Source organism: Lonchura striata, chromosome 3, assembly GCF_050655825.1.
Source record: "Lonchura striata isolate lonStrDom1 chromosome 3, ASM5065582v1, whole genome shotgun sequence".
Lineage (NCBI taxonomy): Eukaryota > Metazoa > Chordata > Aves > Passeriformes > Estrildidae > Lonchura > Lonchura striata.
The window spans coordinates 25,562,658-25,582,245 of record NC_140705.1 but is presented as its reverse complement, the minus strand read 5'-3'; the positions used below and the strand labels follow the sequence as shown (position 1 = coordinate 25,582,245).

The following is a 19,588-nucleotide window of genomic DNA, read 5'->3' as shown; positions in this document are numbered from 1 at the left end:
GTATAACAAGATATAAAGGGTTTAATTTTCCTTTCCAAAGAGTTGCCTCAAGATCTTTATAAATTTGTTTTATTGATGTGCTACAACCACCCTACAGACCAAATTGATCTAGAATGGCATTAAGGTTTGTCTGTATATTACAGTCACATCAGTGTGAGTGTGTCTCTGTAGGAAAATCTTCCATCTACCCACCTTGCATGTAGTTACACTAATTTGCTTTGGTCAGTATATATTTCTACAGAAAAAAAAAAATACTTTCCATTGCTATAAATAGTTTAATGCTGGTATAACTGTGATTATAGATTATTATGTATTGTAGATTATACTATATAACTATTCTAGGAAATTCTCCTATGCCTTGCTGAAATTATTAATAACACAAAGTTGTGAGCAGGTTACACCTGATGCGAGATCCAGGGCAAAGTAGATAAAATTAATTTCTCACTTGTGCATCACATTTTTATGTGAGGGTAACTACTGTGAACTCCTTGAGGATGGACTTCAATAAATATAGCTTTATAGCAGAGCAGTGTCCTTTAATATTCCTGTCTCCAAGTCTACTTTGCAGCTATTACTTGTCTAAATTTTAAAAATGGCAGAAGATTACATAAGATTTCTTTTGAAAAAGTAGGTTGAGTCAGTGCAAACAAGCAACTGTTTATGCAAATATTTTTTCTATTGATTTTCAGGAAAATAGTACGAAAAATTACCCAAGACTGCATGTGCTGTTCAGTGCTAGCTAAAAGTATATTTCACTGCTGTTTCTGAAGAAGCCTTGCAGTTTATCAGCTATGTCTTAGGAGAAACATAATCCGCTTTATTAATTTTTGTGAGAGTAACAAGAGAGTCAGATTATTCTAATTAACGTCTCTCTTCAGGTCTTCAATGAAAAGCTGTGACACATTCCACACATCCACCATCAGGTCAGCCACAATTCTGAGGTTCTGAAAACTTACGTGCACCACTAGAAAACCACTCTTGCTACAGATCACTCCAAGATACTTGTCACCAACCAATCACTTTATTTGGCTTAACTCACTTACCAATTAGTTTTGTTTGTAATACAAAGAAGAAAGCAATATAAAATACCAAAAATAAACAAGTGAGAAACACTTGGAAAGATAGGTTAAAAATGCAAAATTTTTATTCCAATATTTCTAAGATCTTTTTGTTTGTGTTGACCTCATATATAAAAGTTTGATCTTTAAAAGAAAGTAGTGCTATATAGTTCTTTTGCACTTTTTTAGTAGTTAAATTAGCAAATTCTATTTTATTTAGCAGCCTTTTTGCATGTATTCAAGAGCCATTCTAACTGTAAAAATTAGGTATTTCTAGAGCAGCAACTTTTATTAGAAAATAAAGTAGCACCATGTAACTCTTTCCTATTCAGCTTACAGTGTTTAAACAGAGATCTTAAATCATCATATGAATAAATTAAGAACCTCAGGAAGCACAATATATCTGACCTCACCGCAGAGGATATTGGCAATGTTTTTGTAGCTTAATGAGGTCCTCAACCTCCATTCAGAGTGATCTCTATCCCCTTAATCCACACCCCTTCCATAGCCCAGCCACAATTACTCCATTTTATTTAGACATGTGCTGAACTTCCAAACTGCCTAACAGTGCTGCTAGTGATGGGGAGTGAGGGCTTGAGGAACACATCACTGTGTCTGTGATAGCTCTGAGGAAATGGGTGTGCAGACCTTGTGAGTGGGCATGGCAGGATGGAAGGGCTTGTGTTGTATTGCCAGGGAGCTGCCAAACCACAGCCAAGACTGAGGTACTGAGCTTCATATCAGGAACTGAGTAAAGCAACCAAGTTACCATTAGGAACAGGATAATTAGCATATATGAGTGCATCCATTGAAAGGCTTATTATTTCATCATGATAATATGGATTTATGGTAGTCCTCATGAAATATCATCCAGGATTATTATCTGAAGATTAAAATCAAGAACAAGTAACCAACATATTGTGTTAAAATAAAAACAATTTGGTCTACAATAATGATGTATTTTCTTCATGTTTGACAATAGCAGGGTTGTTTTGTGAACTACCTTTCTAAGAAGTCCAAAGTCTTGCATGAGTCAAATATTGCAGCTACAAAGTTATAAATGAAGGTAAAGGAGAATCATCAAATTAGCTAAACATTGGAGAGAAAAAATCTTTGACAGTGAATGAAAGAAGCCTGTGATCCATTAAGAAAAGGAAGTCCTAGAACATTTTCCATATTGTATTGCATTAACATGCAGAAACAAGTCAAGACTGTATAAAGGTTAAATAGGGACAGCACTGGATATCAGTGTTCTTCATACAACCTTTGTAGGGATACCTTATATTCTGTAAATCTTACTAGTAATTTCCTTTTGTTTATGGAAAAATACTGTGTAAAATGAAGAGACAACTGAGAAACTCTACCTAATTTTTTTAAATAGCTACATATTTTGAGAGAAAATTGTTCTCCTGTTGTCTTCTGTTATTCCTTTTGTGAAAGAAATGCCAGATCCAAAAAAGATTATAATCTCCTTAAACTATGTTTGCTAACAACTTCTTAGCAAAGATGTTAAAGTAAATAGTTTTGGGTTTTTTTAATAAGTATTAACTGAATTCATTTTTAATGTTGTAGACCTTCAATAAAGAAGTCTTCTTCAAGACTGCAAGAAGATAAAGTTTGGGAAAAATACTCACAAAGTTAGAATAACAGAATAGGTTATAAATTAATCCTATGTGACAAAGAACCAATTTATCCCTATCCAGAATCTATGGATTTTTAGGGATCGGGAGGACAGAGTTCATTTGTAGATGCATTTTTTCAAGGTAGGATTAAAAACATTTCACCAACAGATTATAAAGTTTTTACACAAAAAGAAAGGCTATAATTGGAAAGTTGGCTGTAGTTAATGTCTGAAGAGTAAAGATCATATTTGTTATTATTTCATGTCATTTTCTGTTGTCAGCAGATTAATCAAAGTACAAAAAAACCCGAATTAGTGAGCAAAATCACAGGAAAAACTGAAAATTATTTGAATACTGAACAGAAAAATAATGCTAATGTCTTCTGAAGATTTTTGTCCTCCATTAAAAATCCAGATACACTCTATGACTTCTGTCAGTTATTAAAACCCAAGAGTTATCAGAAAAAGTGTCACATTATCAATTTTACTGTACTGGTCTCATGAGACAGAACAGGCACACAGATAACCAGTTCTCAAACCAATTATGGATTCAGAGATGATCACCATCATCCACTCTGTTCTTGGCTAATTGAATTTTTCTAGTCATTACTGTTTGTCATTGGAACCTGACAGAAAGCTTTGAAATCATTAAGCCTTTCCTTTTTCTTCAATTGGTTTTGTTTCTAGTCCTGGCAGTCAGATGCTAATGTTCATTTGAAACATTAAGAAAAATTGTTCCTACTGAAAGATCTGCTGATCTACATGGCTATTAGACAATTTATGAGCTTTACTCCTGAGAGTAAAGTATCTTTTGGTGGAGACATTTTATACTATATTTATATTCTGAAACCATGGAATCTGAAATGTGCCTGCCAGTAGGAGTACAGGAAAGATTTTCTGTCCTTTCACAGTCTCTGGTGGACTAAGTTATTTGTATTACATCTTGGCAGAACATGTTGAAATATATCTCTAAATCATGCATATCTGGAACAAAGTCTTTTTTCTCAAAGAGAAGCATTTTTTGTCAACTTAAGCTTAAGAAATACAGATTTCGAAAACTTCTATTAAAACATGTCACTGTTTCAAAGGTTTGTTTTTCTTATATAAATCCTTTTAATAGGCTATGTTGGTTAGTTCTTGAAAGACATAAATGCCTCCTTTCCTAGAATAATTGAATTAATTTTGAAACCTAGTATGCTTTACCAGAGGATAGCAGTATTTGTTGAAAATGCAATTGCAGACGTATTTAAAATATGTAAATCAGAAGGAATGTTTATTGGAAGAAGATCACACCCATGCTGTAAATGGTATAGGTCATCATTCACATATTAAAAAGATAAATATGAAAGAAAAAGATGTGCAGTTGATCTTTTATATCCTGCATTTGCTCTAAGAACTTTTCAAGATGCTGTATGGGAACAATTAGAACTTTCTAATATCTTTTCACAACATTTGGGTGTACAAGAAAAATAGAAATGCTTCAGTACCCTGATAAGAGTAGAATTAATTATGAAAACAATGTTTCTTGTTTATTTCTGTTGCTGCTATACCTTATTGATTTAATGGAGGTATAGTTTCTTATAGAGTATTATTATACAGTGTGAGAATAGCTGCTTCTAGCTTGTTTGGCACTGTTGTTGCCATGCTGAATCCATTAGCTCATGATGGATGGCTCACTCCCAGGGAAGCAGTGGATACTTCTGTTACCTGCCCTTGCATTACAAGATCTTCACACTGTGTTGCCACCAACAAGTCAGAGGTACAAACTGCTGAGCTGCTCATCTGTGACTCAGCATTCTGGGTGAGCTTGCTTTCTTTACTTCTGAACACTACACAAAACAATCTGTGCAAATATTTTGTATCATGATTTACTATATTCATATTTAATTCTATATACATTACATAGCTAATTATTATATTTCTTCCTGAACTTTATAACAATCCTGTACAACCAGTGGCAAAATTCAGTGAAAAGGTCTTGCCAATGCACCTTCTTTCTTTTTTCTTTCTTTTTTCCACTTTTTTTCTCTTCTCAGAACATAATCAAGGACATTTTCATTCAAATGAAATGCTGTTATTTGCTGATAATACAAGAATTTAGTGTGGCATTCTCTGAGTATTCAAAACTGATAGGGTTCTTTTTATTATTCTGTATAGTGTTTTGAATATTTAATACCTTTTTAGTATCTGTTTTAGAATTCATGGTGTAATGATGTAAAGATACAAACAACTGACAGGAATTTTGTATTACATAAAATTCATGTTAAGCAAAGTAGCTTTCTGATAGAGAATTTAATCTTGCAGATCTTACTCAGGTTTCATATACTAAAAATCCATGCTGACATCAAGGACTGACAAGGGAATATGAAATTCAGAATGTGATCTGTAGTCAGTTTTATAATTTCATTAAATTCAAACAGAACACTTAGCTGTTAAGGACTGGATTGCATCATTCCAGCTCATGTCCTGATTAGCATCAGTGTGAAATAACTTTGATCCAGGAAGAGTACTTTAGATACAGTACCCTGTCAAGATTTTACTTTTTCATGTCATCATAACCAATTTTCCCACATGCAGGAAAAATATTTAGTTGAAGGTACTTGCTTGGCACTGTTGTTCACTCAAATCTCAACTTGGCAGTCAAGTTCATTCATTCATGGTAGTCACCACTTTATTTTCTGAAGGCGGCACAATACTTTTTGTATCACTGAACTTGTTTGCAGATCTGAGGCAAAGATGGGTTGCCCATTAGACTGTGAAGGCATGTGGGACGTGCTTTAGGGAACCTAGTGCTCATTTGAAAGAGTTACGGGTATCCCAATAATGCTGCATAGTCCTAAAAAGCTGAAAGCACCTACAGAACTTAAAAGAAAATTGTTGCACTGAACTCAAAATAAAGGCAGCAGGTATGCCAATCTCTGCCTTATAATGGAGAGTTAGAAAAACAGTGAAGCTGCATGATTTGGCTAAGGTCACTCAGCAGGTCAAAGTGATGTAATAAAGTGCAATTGGCAAAGCAGCAGGTGGGGGTAAGAAGCTGCATCAGGAAATGAAACATGGGATTTGTTTTGAGAACTGAATTCCTCTGTCCACGGTTCAGTTGCACTGTCATCACTTGGTGCCTGCTGGACTTTACCAGGCAATTGGATTAAGCCACAGCAGAATGTGTGTGTATAGGGACCCTACCTGCTGAAGAAGCCTGTTATTATTTTCTTCATCCATTTCCCTTGTAACCCTATTTTTCTATAGCTGCATCACCTGTTGACATGGTAAGTTTCTCATGCTGTATATCTTTGATGAGCAAGAAAGGCTTTTGAAACACTGAGACACCTGGGCTTAAGACAGCTGGTAATACCCACTGTCCTCCCTAGATCACTGAGCACAGTTGGACTGGACCCTAAAAATCTACATATTCTTAAACTTTATAGAGCTGACAGTTCTGGAAATAACCAAAGTTTTATTTTATACCAATTTAGGGCTAATTTTAGAGTCAGAGTAGTTTGTTTGGGTTTTTTCTACTTTGGAGTCTGCTTAGCTAAATTAATGAAAATAAGACACCTGATTTTGTAATACACAGTCAACCAACCAAAACATAACTCGTAAGAATATCTTCAAGGATCTAGAAAGCAAATTGTTTAATAACACTTTATACCAGGTTCTCCATCTGGACTTACTTCAATGAATCATTCTCATTCATAGATCTCACAGACAAAATACAGAACAAGCTATAAAGTATAATTTGCCATGCCTCCATATTTCTTGTAAAAATACTTTTGGCAAGGCTGGCTATATTATCTACCATTAAGATGTTCTGTAAATGCAACTGTGTCCTCTTCAAGATGGTGGATTTTCAAGATCTTAAATTTTCCAAGGTGTGTGTCTGCTCAATCGAAGGATTTTGGTCAAAATTCTAAACAGTTCAGAAAAATAATAAATCTTTTTTTCTGTCAGATCCAGAAAAAGATGCTTGGGGTGAATGGTGAAGGGGTCAGGAGAAATATGTAGAACAAGCAAAAGCTCTGTCTGTATTAGCAAATTAGACACCACCAGAATGATCCTATCTCAGTTTTATTTTCCCAGTGCTTGTATTTTTAATTACAGTCTTGCCTAATATACAAGTTGATGTCTGTGGAAATGTATAAGGGTTGTGTGCCCAAATAGGCTTTTAGCCACAGAACCACTGGCAGACCTTCCCAGTGATTTAGAGGGTGTTTAATGGCAAACAGCTGAGTTTGGCTAAAACAGAGGAATGGATTATATTGTCCTTCAGCATCTCTATCAGCAATTTGGTGTGAGGGTAGACAAATTACTCAAAGTAAAAGGCTGCTAGTGTTGAGGGTTTTGTTGTCTTGATATCTTAGAAAGACTTCTGATCTGATTTTCACCAGAGTTACAAGTGTCATTATCAGCTGTGCCTGAGTGTAAAATGCTGTTTAAGGTTAGGTGCAAGCCTTGGCTTTCCCAGGCAAAGTAACAGTGTTGAATTTTTTATTTTAACTCAAGAATATAATGAACAATTAGTTACATTTATGAGGTATTCACATACTATTACCACGAATGACACAGAAAGCGAACTGTGAAAGTCATAATTTTGTCAAGAAAAATTAAAGTTTTTAATAGAGTTCAGAAAATTAATAAAGGAAAAAACACATTGAATAATGAGGATAAAAGAAATACTTAAAAGCTGTTCTTTCAGTGCCCTTTCTTAAGAATGAAACAGAAAAAATAAAACCTCATCCATTTTAAACTTAATGGTTGAAACAAAAAACAACCTAACAAAGTTTGACTCAGACACTGACTACATCAAATGTACACATGACAAGACCTGAATTTGGGTTTCACTGACCTGTGACTTATATTTAACTAACTTCACAGTACTTGGCTTACTTTAACAATTTATTTTGCAAGCCTGATATTTATACCCACCTAATAGTTTTCATCAAATAAAAATGTTTCCAAGTTTATGGAAAAGTTTACACAATTCACAAATTGAGGTTTCCTATATCATAAACTTCCATGGGATATAAGGAATTCCCCTGAGTGGCCCAAAAATTATTTTCTGATTCTTTCATGAAAATCTCTTTGTTTTGGAGAATATCATGAGACATTCACAAAGTTGTTGTTTTCCAACTCATTAAACTTGGTAGAAGATGTAAAAAGATGTCTGTATTCCCCTACTCCACTGATCACAACTTTTTTTCTTCTGTGTGAAATTACCTTGGTGTAACATTTGGGGAAATACAGAGCACATTCATCACCTAGCTTCAAATTACTACTTTTGCTGCTACAGGTACCTAGAGTACCTACACATTCAGTGGAGTGATCTTTGCTTACAAAAACTAATTCAGAGTACCTAAGCCAGATGCTCTAAACACTCTCGGGATGTTGGCTAGCTGAAGAGAGAAACTAATGTGTTTAAAAAATGCCTCCCTCTCCAGCCTTAATCTTTAAATTCTCTCACAATTCATTTATTTTAATAAGAACTCATTTTAATTAGTCTTTCATAGGCTTGATTTTGTTAATATTATCAAGAAATTAAACACAACTCCAACCGAACTTGTTCTTACAAGTTCCCATTCTCATCCAGCACTCAGAATTCATTTACTCTGGAAGAATATAATTGCTCTGCTTTAATATCTGCATAATGAGTGTTGGTGTTCATAAAATTCAACCCCACAAACCTCCTTTTTTATTACATTGCCAAAAGCACACTCATACTACTGTGCATGGACTATGAGCCTTCATCTCAAGAAGGTGATTATATGTATGAAAAAGGTACTGAGGCAGCACCTGATAAATTTATAGTAGTGTAAAAATTAAGAATTTAGATGAGAAATCTAAAAATCAATGGGAAAAAAACCAAACAAAACAACAAAACTTTAACCTAGATATAAATACCAGTGTTTACTTTGTTCCTTTGCCTTTTTTTTGCTCTCTTGTTCACACTCATAATTTTAGAGACCTTATGCAGGTGGGTCACATGCACTCCCATTCTACACGTGCTTTGCAGGGAATAGGAATGTGTTAGAACTGTATAGCAAATTCTATTATGTTTGTTAACTGCATTATATCATAGCATGCAGAATTTGGAAGGTAATGTCTTCTGAGAGTTTTCTGTCATCAGAACTATAACCCTGTGTCAGAGATGCTATGTGAAGCTACTTAGGTCATTTAAGCAAAAATATTAATGTGACAACTAATTTTATGTTCTTTATTGAATATGTCTGCCCAACTTTATCTTGATTTTCAGATTTTTGGAGCCCTAGGGAAGTACTGTACCTTTTGAATTGTGTTCAGGGAATTGAGCGTGCTCAACGTCATTTGCAATAAATCACTTGCTTCTGAAGGACAGCTTCAGGTTGGGACTCTTCACAGTCCAGAGTTCTGGACCTACCATTACCACCCTCTCTAGGATATGCCAGCACTCAGACATGCAGTGATCTTCCAGTCTATAAGGTGAGCTGTAGTATTTTTCTATGTGGTTTTAGTTTATGTCAAATGTGAGATAATTAGGTCACATCAATCTGTGAAAAATAGGATTAAAACTAGTTCATCTTTTGTTTGCCATTGTAAAAGAGCTTATGCAGAGATGCCTATGGTGCTTGTTACTTTGGGACAGGACAGTTTGATTATGTATCTAAATTCTTACACTTTTTCCTGTCATAAAAAAATGCAACAGTTAATCATCTTCTCACAAAAGTTTTATTGTGATACAAAAGTAATACAATAATAAATAAATTGTATTTTTGCAGTGTGTTGAACATCAAAATAATTTTTTTAAATGCCAGATATTTGAAGAAATCGTTTTCCCTTGGGATAAGTCAATCCTTTGAGATAGTATGTGGAACCAAATTTTGCACATTCTGGGGTTTTTTTGCTCTGTTCTCCACTTGTTCATCTCTGAAAATATTGGTATCTCTATTGAGCTGATGTGAATATTCACTTATTAAGGTTTCTACTGTTCAGTTACTGCAGCATTTCTGCTACAAACTATGCACAATGAAAATCTGTTCAAAAGTAAACTACAGCAGCAGCCATTTGGAGGAGAAAGACAAAACAGAAAAGGGTCATACCATTAGAGTTTAAGACAGATACAAGTATTTAATTCAATCTTATATCCAATATGAGTTAGGTCTTTTGGAGAAAAGGGTAGTGAGGGGTCCTGTAGTTAAAGGCTATGTTCTCTTGTATATGCTAAAGAACTTAATGTAATTATATTGGAAATTATAAATCTAAAATTTCTGAAATCCTTCAAGCTAAATACTGATTTGTATTTTTCTGTAATAAGCTTATATACATCCATATGTCATAGAAAAGCACAATTATTGCATTTAGTTATTAGAAATGAAATTGTTTGTTCAGCAAAGAGCATGTGAAACAAAAGACCATTGTCACTTGCTGTTAGTAGCTAGTTCATGCAGAAGGTTTCAGCTTACAAAAGCAGCATCAATAGCTAATGTGGAGTCCTGCTGTAGCTGGAGTCACCTTCATTTCCTAATTCTGCTGCAACCACAGTCCTCCCCTTGTTTCTACTGACTGCACACCAGAAATGGACCTTCAGTCTTCCCTGAGGAACAGCATGAAGTCCTCATGTGGGACCCCATTCCCTGTCACTGTGTTAAAAAAGGGGTGGCACTTTTCTGCCCACACTAAAAACCAAAGCAAAACCAAAGTTCTGCTCTTGCAAATGGTGATAAAAATTTAAACTATGTCCTGGTTTACTTCTCTGAAGAGAAAGAGCTAAAAGAATGTAGCTAGAAGCTATAGAAGCCTAACACTGCTCTAGACTTGAGAAAAAACTCCGTGGGTTTTTCAAGATTCTTTCTCCTGGCTAGAGCTGGAAATAAACCCTAGGTGACAGTATTCACACTCCAGTTTTATGTAGACTGTGAGATAAAGAAACAAGCGAAAATATGCAGCTTTCTTAAGGGTTTACTTAGATTATATTTATGTTAACACTGTAAATAGTAATCTAAGGCTCTTAGAAATATTTTTTTATTTATTATTATTTTTGCTTTTCATGTAGCAATTGGAAGAGGAAGGGGGAAACTGCACTACATCACAGAATACTATTCATCAGAACCAAAAGACCTTTACTTAGAGGCCAAACTCTTAACCATTATACCACATTTCCTAAAATGGCTTACAAGGAGGACTTGGAAGTAGGTGATCATGATTACCTAAAGAAAATGACCTGGCATTCTTGGAAAATTGAGAGTAGTAATTCCTTTAACTGCAGTAGTAACTGCAGTTTTTAATAAGTGATAAAATATTTCAGAAAGCTGGAAGACTCTACTTACATTTCGAGATTAACAAGTCTATAGAGAAGAAAGGTGAAGTCTGTTTTTTTTCCCATCCTGAGCAAGATAGAACTTTGTAGCAAAATACCAAGGTTCATCTAATTCCATTACTTCCTTCTATTTTCTGATTTTTTTGTTTTCTAGCTGCATACATATATGTGTGTGTATATATATGCATATACATACACACACACACACACACATACACATACACATATATATATATGTATGTGTGTACTCAGTTCAGGTCCAAAGGACTATTTAAATACTTTTCAGGTATATGTCAAAAAAACCCAAATGAAATTAAATACCCTCTACTGTTTAAAAAATGTTTTGAAATGTTTAGTGTAGATTATGTAGCTGTCTTTCAGGTGACTGAGATCAGGCAAAATTTAAAACATATAATGAAAAAGGTTTTTAATTTCAGTTTTGGGTGTTGCTTTCATTAAAAGATACAGATTGTGTTTATCATGTCATATCATTAATTAAATTGTGCAGAGCTGAGAAGAAAAAGGCATGAGACATGTAGTCCTTGGAGTTTGAGGTAGGCCTGTTCTGTGTCCAGTGCTCTGTTGTTGAACAAGAAGTTGCAAGGTGGGTGTAGACAAGCCCAGCCCAATGCACAAGAGCTTTGCTGTGAGCAGACCATTCAAGGCTTCACTTTGACCTCCTCATGCACCTCATTCACATTGTGGAAATTGGCCTATGGAATTTTCCAGAAGTGAATTTTCTGTACTTCTGTAACTTCTGCTAATTCTTTCCTGTGATGGCTTTGTTTTAAAATTGGTTGTTTAGTAAAGAAATAGGATTTACTTAAGAGAAGGCACTTCTGTTGATAACTCTGAACATTTTTAAAAGAGAGATTAGATGCTTCTCTCTGTATTTGAGCACTGAAGACATACTTTTGTTTTTAGAAGTACTGACAGCCTGCAGCTTTCACTAGTCTCAGGTTTGGGTTCTCAAAAACCAGGACTCATGACTGGCATAAAAGATTCAAATATCCTTACCCAAAACAGGTTTTTTGTACTTCTTGTCTTGCATCTTTATACAGATACTGTTGAAATTAATAAGTTACAGATTTTTGAGACAGTGAGCTTGTATTAATGAAAGCTCAAGAAGTACTGAAAATGCATATATCACACGAATGTTTCACTATTAGCTGGAATTACAGTTGAAGTGAGCCTCCTTTATTTTTCTAAAAGCATCCCTAGTGGCTGAGATATGTTGCTGTAGTCATGCACTATAATGATTGTCTACAAAACAGGTAAGTAAATAAGGAGATAAATTGTGTAAGTATGTGCATTTTTCTCAAGATAGGTAGCATTAAATGTTGGCAAATACTCAGCCTGAAGCTAATAGACATAAGACACTATGGACCATACCAGCAATAATGAAAGCTCTCAGTTACTCCCAGTCCTTACTGGTGAGTTCTGTAGGTATATCTGCAACCCCTCTGCAGCATCTAAGTTTGGGTGTCTAATCTCTCCTTATAGCACTGATACAGATATAAATGTTTATCTAGGACTGAATCTAGCCTTTAGGCTATGTCCTGAACTCTCTTTTCTCTCAAAGTCAAATATTATTTTTATCTTTTATTGACTTGACCATCTGACTCCACTCAGCATTTGTTTCTGGTCAAATGCACTAGGTCTAATCTGACTTCCCAAAGTCGTGTTCTTCGGGCATGAAATGGGTTTTTATTACTGAGGTCCACAGTGCAGATCATTGCAAGTTATGTAATAATATGAAAGGACATATAATTGAAAGGCTGTCAGAAGATAAAGGGTATCAAGCTTCCCAGAGTGTTCACATTGCAGCTCCTGAAGCTGGCTGACATTGAAAGAGCGATTCAGTGTTCAGTGTTCAGTGCCGGCCCCTCTGGCTGCAGCTCTGCTCCTCCTCACTGCTGCCTGTTGAAATATCACAGAGTCTGCAGCATGGAATTTAATACAGGAGCTTTCCATTAAAGACATTATCTGCTGCATTTCACAGTTACTTCTAGCTCAACTTACCACTAGGAACACAGTACTTTGTCCTTGAATAGGCAGGATTGCCTTCATCCTATTCTTCCCACTGTAGCAGCGAGGAGAGTGTGAGTAAATACTGAGCAATGCACAACAAGTGAGTAACTGCAATATAGGCATATATTATTCTTGAATTTGTTTTAAATGTCAAGCAATAATATGTGGGAAGTAAAAGTAAGTCTTTAACTATCCTGACATTCTCCTAAATGTAAAAAACCATAAGAGATGCCTGTATTTACTACAAATAATAAAACTGGACCGTTACGCTAATCAAATTCAAATCAGTTCAACTGCATAATTTTCAGTGAATAGGTGCTTATAAAACACAGAATGAACTCCAGAAGCGAAGGTTCATTGCTTCCTAATCAAAAGCAGTCAGCTTTAAACACCAGCCAGTCAGGTGATAGGTTTGTCATTTCTCAGCTGTGCTCTTGGAGGGAATTTGCCAAGAAGGCTTGACAGCCTTTAAACTTCGCAGAGCATTTTTTGCCTGTTTTTGAACATCATGTTGAGCTACAAAAACCTCCTGGGAGACTGGGAGGAGAGGCAGAATAACAGCAGTTCTATTAAAATATATTTGCTGCAATGAATGTCAAGCAGAGTTTATGATGCAAAAAAATCAAGTATTTCCTGAAAATAAATTCTGACCCCCCTCAGGTCTGATTCTTCCTTGTCTAATGGTGTCCAGCTACTTTGGGGGCTGAGGAGTGTCACTGATTAATTGCCTGGCTGTCAGAGAAATAAAGGTTCATAATATATAATTGAAAACTCAAAAATCAGGGTATCTGAACTATCATGGGAAGCTTAAAATTAATATATCACTGCTATGTACAATTAACAGTCCAAGTAAGAAATAATTTATGTTTGTAATTTAGAACAATGGCAGCTCTCCAGTGAAAAGGTATTTACAGTAGTTTTACATTTCTTGCTAGAGGCTTAGTACAAAAGGGAGAGACAAAAATTAATATGCACCAAGGCAGTTAAAAAGAAACCTGTCTTTGAACTGTTCTTTCATTTTAATCAGCATGAGCTCTGCTAAATAGGTAAAAGAATTATGAGTAGGAGGCTAGCATATAGGTTACTGAGGGCAAATCACTCTCAGGGGAATAAGTTTGCAATCTGAGCAACAGAGTCAGAACTGTGCATGATTTGGGATGAACAGGGCTTCTCTGTTTTGACCCAGCATCCACACCAATTGCATGGTGGCCAACCTGAAGTCCCTCAACCAAATCCCCCAACATGAAGGTCTCTTCTCTTCTCCAATGGCAATTATAACACTGTGCTAGAAGAATTTTTCAGTGTCTTCTATTTCTATTTTCCAATGTCTTTCTAATACCATTCTAGTGTTTTCTATTTCACATCCTCAGCTTTGGGATCTCATACATGTTTTAGTAATTTCTGGTATTGGTTAAAGTGCCATTAAGCTTCTTAAATTCTTAAATGGTTTCTTGGAGGGATTTTGTTGGATTTTTTTTCTTGTAACTTAGGTTATAAAAGTAGCACCATAAACATTAATTGAAGAGCCATTAAGCAGTAGGGCTGTTTGTTTTGGGTTGATAGAGGACATAAAACTTCATACCCTGTGGTGGAAAACAATTAGATCTGATGATGAACATGCTATTAAATATACCATTACCAGACTTCTATCAGTTTAACTTTAGAAAATAGCAACCAGCTGTAGTCAAAGCATACACAAAGGATAGAAAGTCATATTTTAACTGTCATGTCATAGCCTGTTATAAATATTGTCATTTCTAATGTTTTATGCTAATGACAGTGACTAATAGTAGTCATTACCTCTGTTCATTCTCATAAAAATTTCCTCTAGAGAATATGATCACAGCTAGAGTGCTGTTTAAAATTAAATTCTGTTTTTCTAAAATAGATAACATAAAAATATTTAAATACCGAGAGGTAGTTTAACTATTTTATTTTGTAATAGCATATGTTCAACAACTACAGCTTTTGTTAATTGTGCCATAAGTTGAACAGATACCCCTTTTAGAAACATTTCTGGCATGCTAGTGTTTGTCATGTCTTCTTATAGTCTCTGAACAATGGAATAAAAGGGGAATCTCACAGAAGCCATAAAAAAGTCTGATGCTACCCCTGTAGAGGCTTAATATTAAGAACATTGAATTTTCTCATCCATTTCTTATTTCAGTTATGAATTCTGCTTACTTGACAGGTACAGAGTACTTCATTATGTGCACTAACAGAAATGCTTAAATGGATGAAGCAGCTATTTACGTCTGATAGGAGCTAAGTGGGACATTAAATTAATGCCAAATAAGTGAGTGCTCATTTTAGTTTTGTTATAAATGGCTGCAGCACAGCAGTAATGTGTTGACTCTTATGTGCTGACAAGTTCTATATTTCTTACAAACTTCCCTTAGAGCTCGTCGTGGAAAGACAAATTCACACTCTGCATGATGAAATTAGCAGCAGATGCATTAATAATTGAATAAGGTTCTCTGGAGACACACCACAGCAAAGAAAGAGAGTTGTTGACTGGCTGGTTTAAGTAGAGGCTTCTGTTCTTATATATATATGCACTTACATAAGCCATGAGTCAAGAGCTGCTGCCTGTATGTAGCCTTTGATATCAAATCCACTTCCTGCTCTTAGAAGACTTTGCAGAGTTACATTTGACAGGTCCACGAGCAGACTGACAACCATTAATCTGAGCAAAGCATGGCCTTGCTCTCCCCCTTCTCTCTGACTGTTCTTAAACTTCAAGGCAAACTGAATGCAGGTTCTTTCTGAAGAAATCATCTCCAGACAATGAGTGGGATATGAGTGACTGGAAGACTTTCACTGTATGCCAGACCCTTGTCATGGACCTCCATTTCTATAGGATTGAAAGTTTCCTAAAGAGCTAATCCCAGCTTCTCTCACAGAAGGATTAGGATACTGCCATCTTCCATTCTAGCAAACATGATGTTCTTTGATTTATCCACATGCCCAGGTCTGAAAGGGAAGCAATTTCACAGAATTACAAAGAGACCACAGTGAGGCACCTGATCCCACTTCCCTCCTCAAGAAGGCCCATCCTAGAGTCCATTGCACAGGCTCATGTCCAGACAATTCTTTAATATCTCCAGTGAGGGAGACTCCACAACCTTTCTAGACAATCTGTTTCAGTGCTCAGTCACTGCAAAAAGTTAAAATATTTAAAAGATTAAAGAAGTTCTTCCTCATATTCAGGTGGAATTTCCTGTGCATCAGTTTCTGACCATCTTGTATTGCTCAGCCCACTGAGCACAGCCTGGAAACATCGTCTTGACACCCTCCATTCAGATATTAATAGACACTGATGAGGTCCTCTCTCAGTCACCTCTTCTTGACGCTCAACAGGCCCAGCTCCCTCAGCCTTTCCTTGTAAGAGAGAGACTCCAGTCCCTTAATCATCTTTTTTCCCCTCCACTGGACCTACTCCAGGAGCTCCATGTCTCTGCTGTATGAGGAGCCCAGAACTGGACACAGAACTCCAAAGGTGCCTCACCAGGGCTGAGCAGAAGGGCAGGATCCCCTCCTTCAACCTGCTGGCAGTGCTCTTCCCAATGTACCCCAGGATACCATCATCCTTCTGGGCCACAAGGGTACACTGCCAGCTCAATTTTTGTCTTTTGGACAATAGCAAAGAAAGCAAGAGGACTGCCAGAAAAATAACTCCGCTTTTTAAAGATACCACCAACTCTTTGATGTAATTTTTAATGGTTACTTTGCAGTCACACCAAATAATATTGTGCTCAGAGAATATTGACAAAATAGTGTGATATTTCATCCACAGCAATACTATTGGAGCAAATGCTTCCGGGTTTAAAATCAGAACTTTATTGCACTATTGCCAAGAGAGTGATAGTAATTTGAATAGTCTGAAAAATTGTTCCAGTTTAAAGAAAGCCAAGATTTAGCACAATGTTATTAGATTAACTACACAGAGATCTCCTAACTATGCATGCAAATTTCTGTCACTGGTTTTGAGCACAGGTTGAATTGACTTCTGTGATTTGCTTTCCTCCAGGTCATTTTATAAATCTTAGGATCTGTAAGAAAAACTTACCTTCAAAATATCTATCAGCGTATTTTCTGGAGTTTCATCAGTTAAAGAAATGCTAAGTCTAATCTTTTATTTTAAAGATATTGCAATATTTTGCATAAATTAAAATATTATTTAATGAAGTGGGACTGTCTTTAAAGCAATACTCAAGACTCAATTGTCTTTAAAACAATACTTCAGTTCCTTCTATTTACATATGCAATTCTTTTTATTCAAGAACAGTGCATATGTTATTTATTTAGTAAGAGTTTGGTATGAATTTCATCATAATGGAAATATGGAATTTGAGATCTTTTTAGTATGAGAAACATTTAAACAGTTTCTGTTGTCACTTGAAATAAGAGTTAAGTCCCAGAGATTTATATTTGTATCATGACGTATTGTCTCAATCTAAATCACAGAATCACAGAATAACGAGGTTGTAAGAGACCTTCAAGATCATCGAGTCCAACCCAGCCCTAACAACTCAACTAAGCTGTGGCACCGAGTGCCACATGTAGATGCTCTGAAACGCTCCACAGGTGGTTCAGCTGAGGAAAGAACAGTACATATTTTGCTTTGTGATATTGAACCACAATGCAGATATTAAGAGATCAGAGAAAATCAAGTGAAGGAATACGCATGCCAAAATAATGCCCTGGTTTCAGCACCACATCTTCTTTTGGAGTGCTTGGAACAAAGACATGAAAATTTGATTTACATAAACGTTTTTAGTCAATAGAGCTACCATTTCAGAATTAATAGTTTTCATTTTACTCACACATGTATAATACATTTCATTGCTGTTTAAAAAAAGTTATCTTACCATCATCTGAGTTTTTAACAAAAAGACTAAGTACTCCAACAAGGTCATGAACTGCTGGATGAGAGGAATATACATGATTTGCATAGAACAAAGAGGAATAAAGAGACTTCATTGATAGGGGTGGAGGGAGAAAGATCACGAGTCATTAACTATGGCTTTATGCTTCACATCTCTCTACAGTGGGTTTAATCCTATTAACTGATTTCCATTCATTCTGTCATTTCCATGGAATAAGATCCTAAGTCTTCTTCAGGTTAGAAATGAATATTATGCAATCCATTAACTTTTGTACCTATTGTTAGCATATATAAGGTACATCAGTGGTACCAATGTTTATTCTCAACATCCAAATCACCAAATTTCACAGCTCTGGCAGTTATTACTCCTGTAAAAGTGATATTTCTAAAACCTAGTGAATGAATAAACCAATGGGTTTTTTGCATGTTTTGCAGGTCACTGAACGTTCAAAACAGCAAAGCAAATTAAAAGAACTCCTTCCCTTTTTCTATTACAGTAGTTTTGTACTTGAGTATATGAGCATTTGCTAATATAAAAGATATTGAGGAAGATATGAAGGGAACTTCTTCTAACAGTGCCTTATAAGGTAAAAATAAATGTTGCATTTTAAATCACAACTCTCCTTGAAATTTTATTTCATTTTAAAACGCATCTTGAGCACCAAATTTTTGTCTCTGGTAACTTACAATCAAACAACTCCACTTATATTGAAAATAGAGTTTTCTAACTGTCATCCTGTAACCTCTGCCTGAAGATGAAGTAGCTATATTCTTGATTTATGTCTCATCACTACTATTTATATTTCTGCAAGCTATAAAATTTTTACCCCTTGTACATTACCCTTCATGGTCTTCCTCGGTTGTTCCCTTCTGTTATTGTTGTTGTTGTTATTGTTATTATTGTTGTCATTATTATTAATTACTATGTTTCTTTGAATAATTGCCCAGCTACTGTTTAGGTGCATCCTTTTTTTGGAGTAAGTTGGCAAGTCTGTTAGTACTCCATGCACCTATTTGTACTTCTCTACAAATTACCCAAGAGAATAAATTCTTTCCTTAGACTCAATATGTGAAATTAGGTTGGGGGGGGGGGGGGGATGGCGGGGGGGGAGGATGGGGAAAAACAAGACTTTTTTTTTTTTTACTTATTTTTCTGAACTTGAACATGGCTGTGGATAAACTGGTATATGCTGCAGTCTCTATAAGTACTCTGACAGAGCACAACCTATAGAAATGGCCAACACAACTGAAGCAGAGTAAGATGCTGCAGCAGCAAATTATTGCAGAATATCAGTTCTTTCCTTAGGAGCTCTTGGGATGATAGACTAAGCATGGAGAGTGTCTGTAGAGAGTTCTTGTCTACTGTGTTCAAGGAAAGCAAATATACAGGGTTGAAGTCACTGTGCATTTCCAGATTGTCCTCTGAGAGCTGTGATAACTGTGCTGAGTTGGCAGGGCCAAAAATTCAACACAGAAGTCTCCACAGAATTCATTTGTTTTCTTTGTAGCCCACTCTGATAAGAGAAAGGTCAGGTCTTTCTATATATTCTCTGTAAATCTTTGAATTTAATAAATTGGATGGGATGCCAATTACACAGAATGATCCAAAGTTTGGGATAAAATTATACCACTTCGTTCATCCCAGTAAGTAATACCATGATTCTACTTCTGCTATTTGAGAAAGTAGGACTTATTTTTTG

General features: G+C 35.6%; 1 protein-coding gene across 11 annotated transcripts in view; it reads left to right on the top strand.

The window, feature by feature from the left end:
• Positions 1–19,588, top strand: part of KHDRBS2 (KH RNA binding domain containing, signal transduction associated 2) — a 349,072-nt gene that overhangs the window by 319,784 nt on the left and 9,700 nt on the right. Inside the window, exons 11-13 of one of the 11 annotated variants that reach the window (XR_014953620.1) lie at positions 8,930–9,135; positions 15,192–15,296; positions 18,324–18,506. The gene's annotated coding sequence lies outside the window, so the exon portion shown is untranslated. Of the gene's footprint in view, positions 1–878; positions 18,507–19,588 lie in introns of those variants that run through there. The other 10 variants (XR_013339756.2, XR_013339755.2, XR_013339752.2 and 7 more) reach the window with 10 other exon arrangements.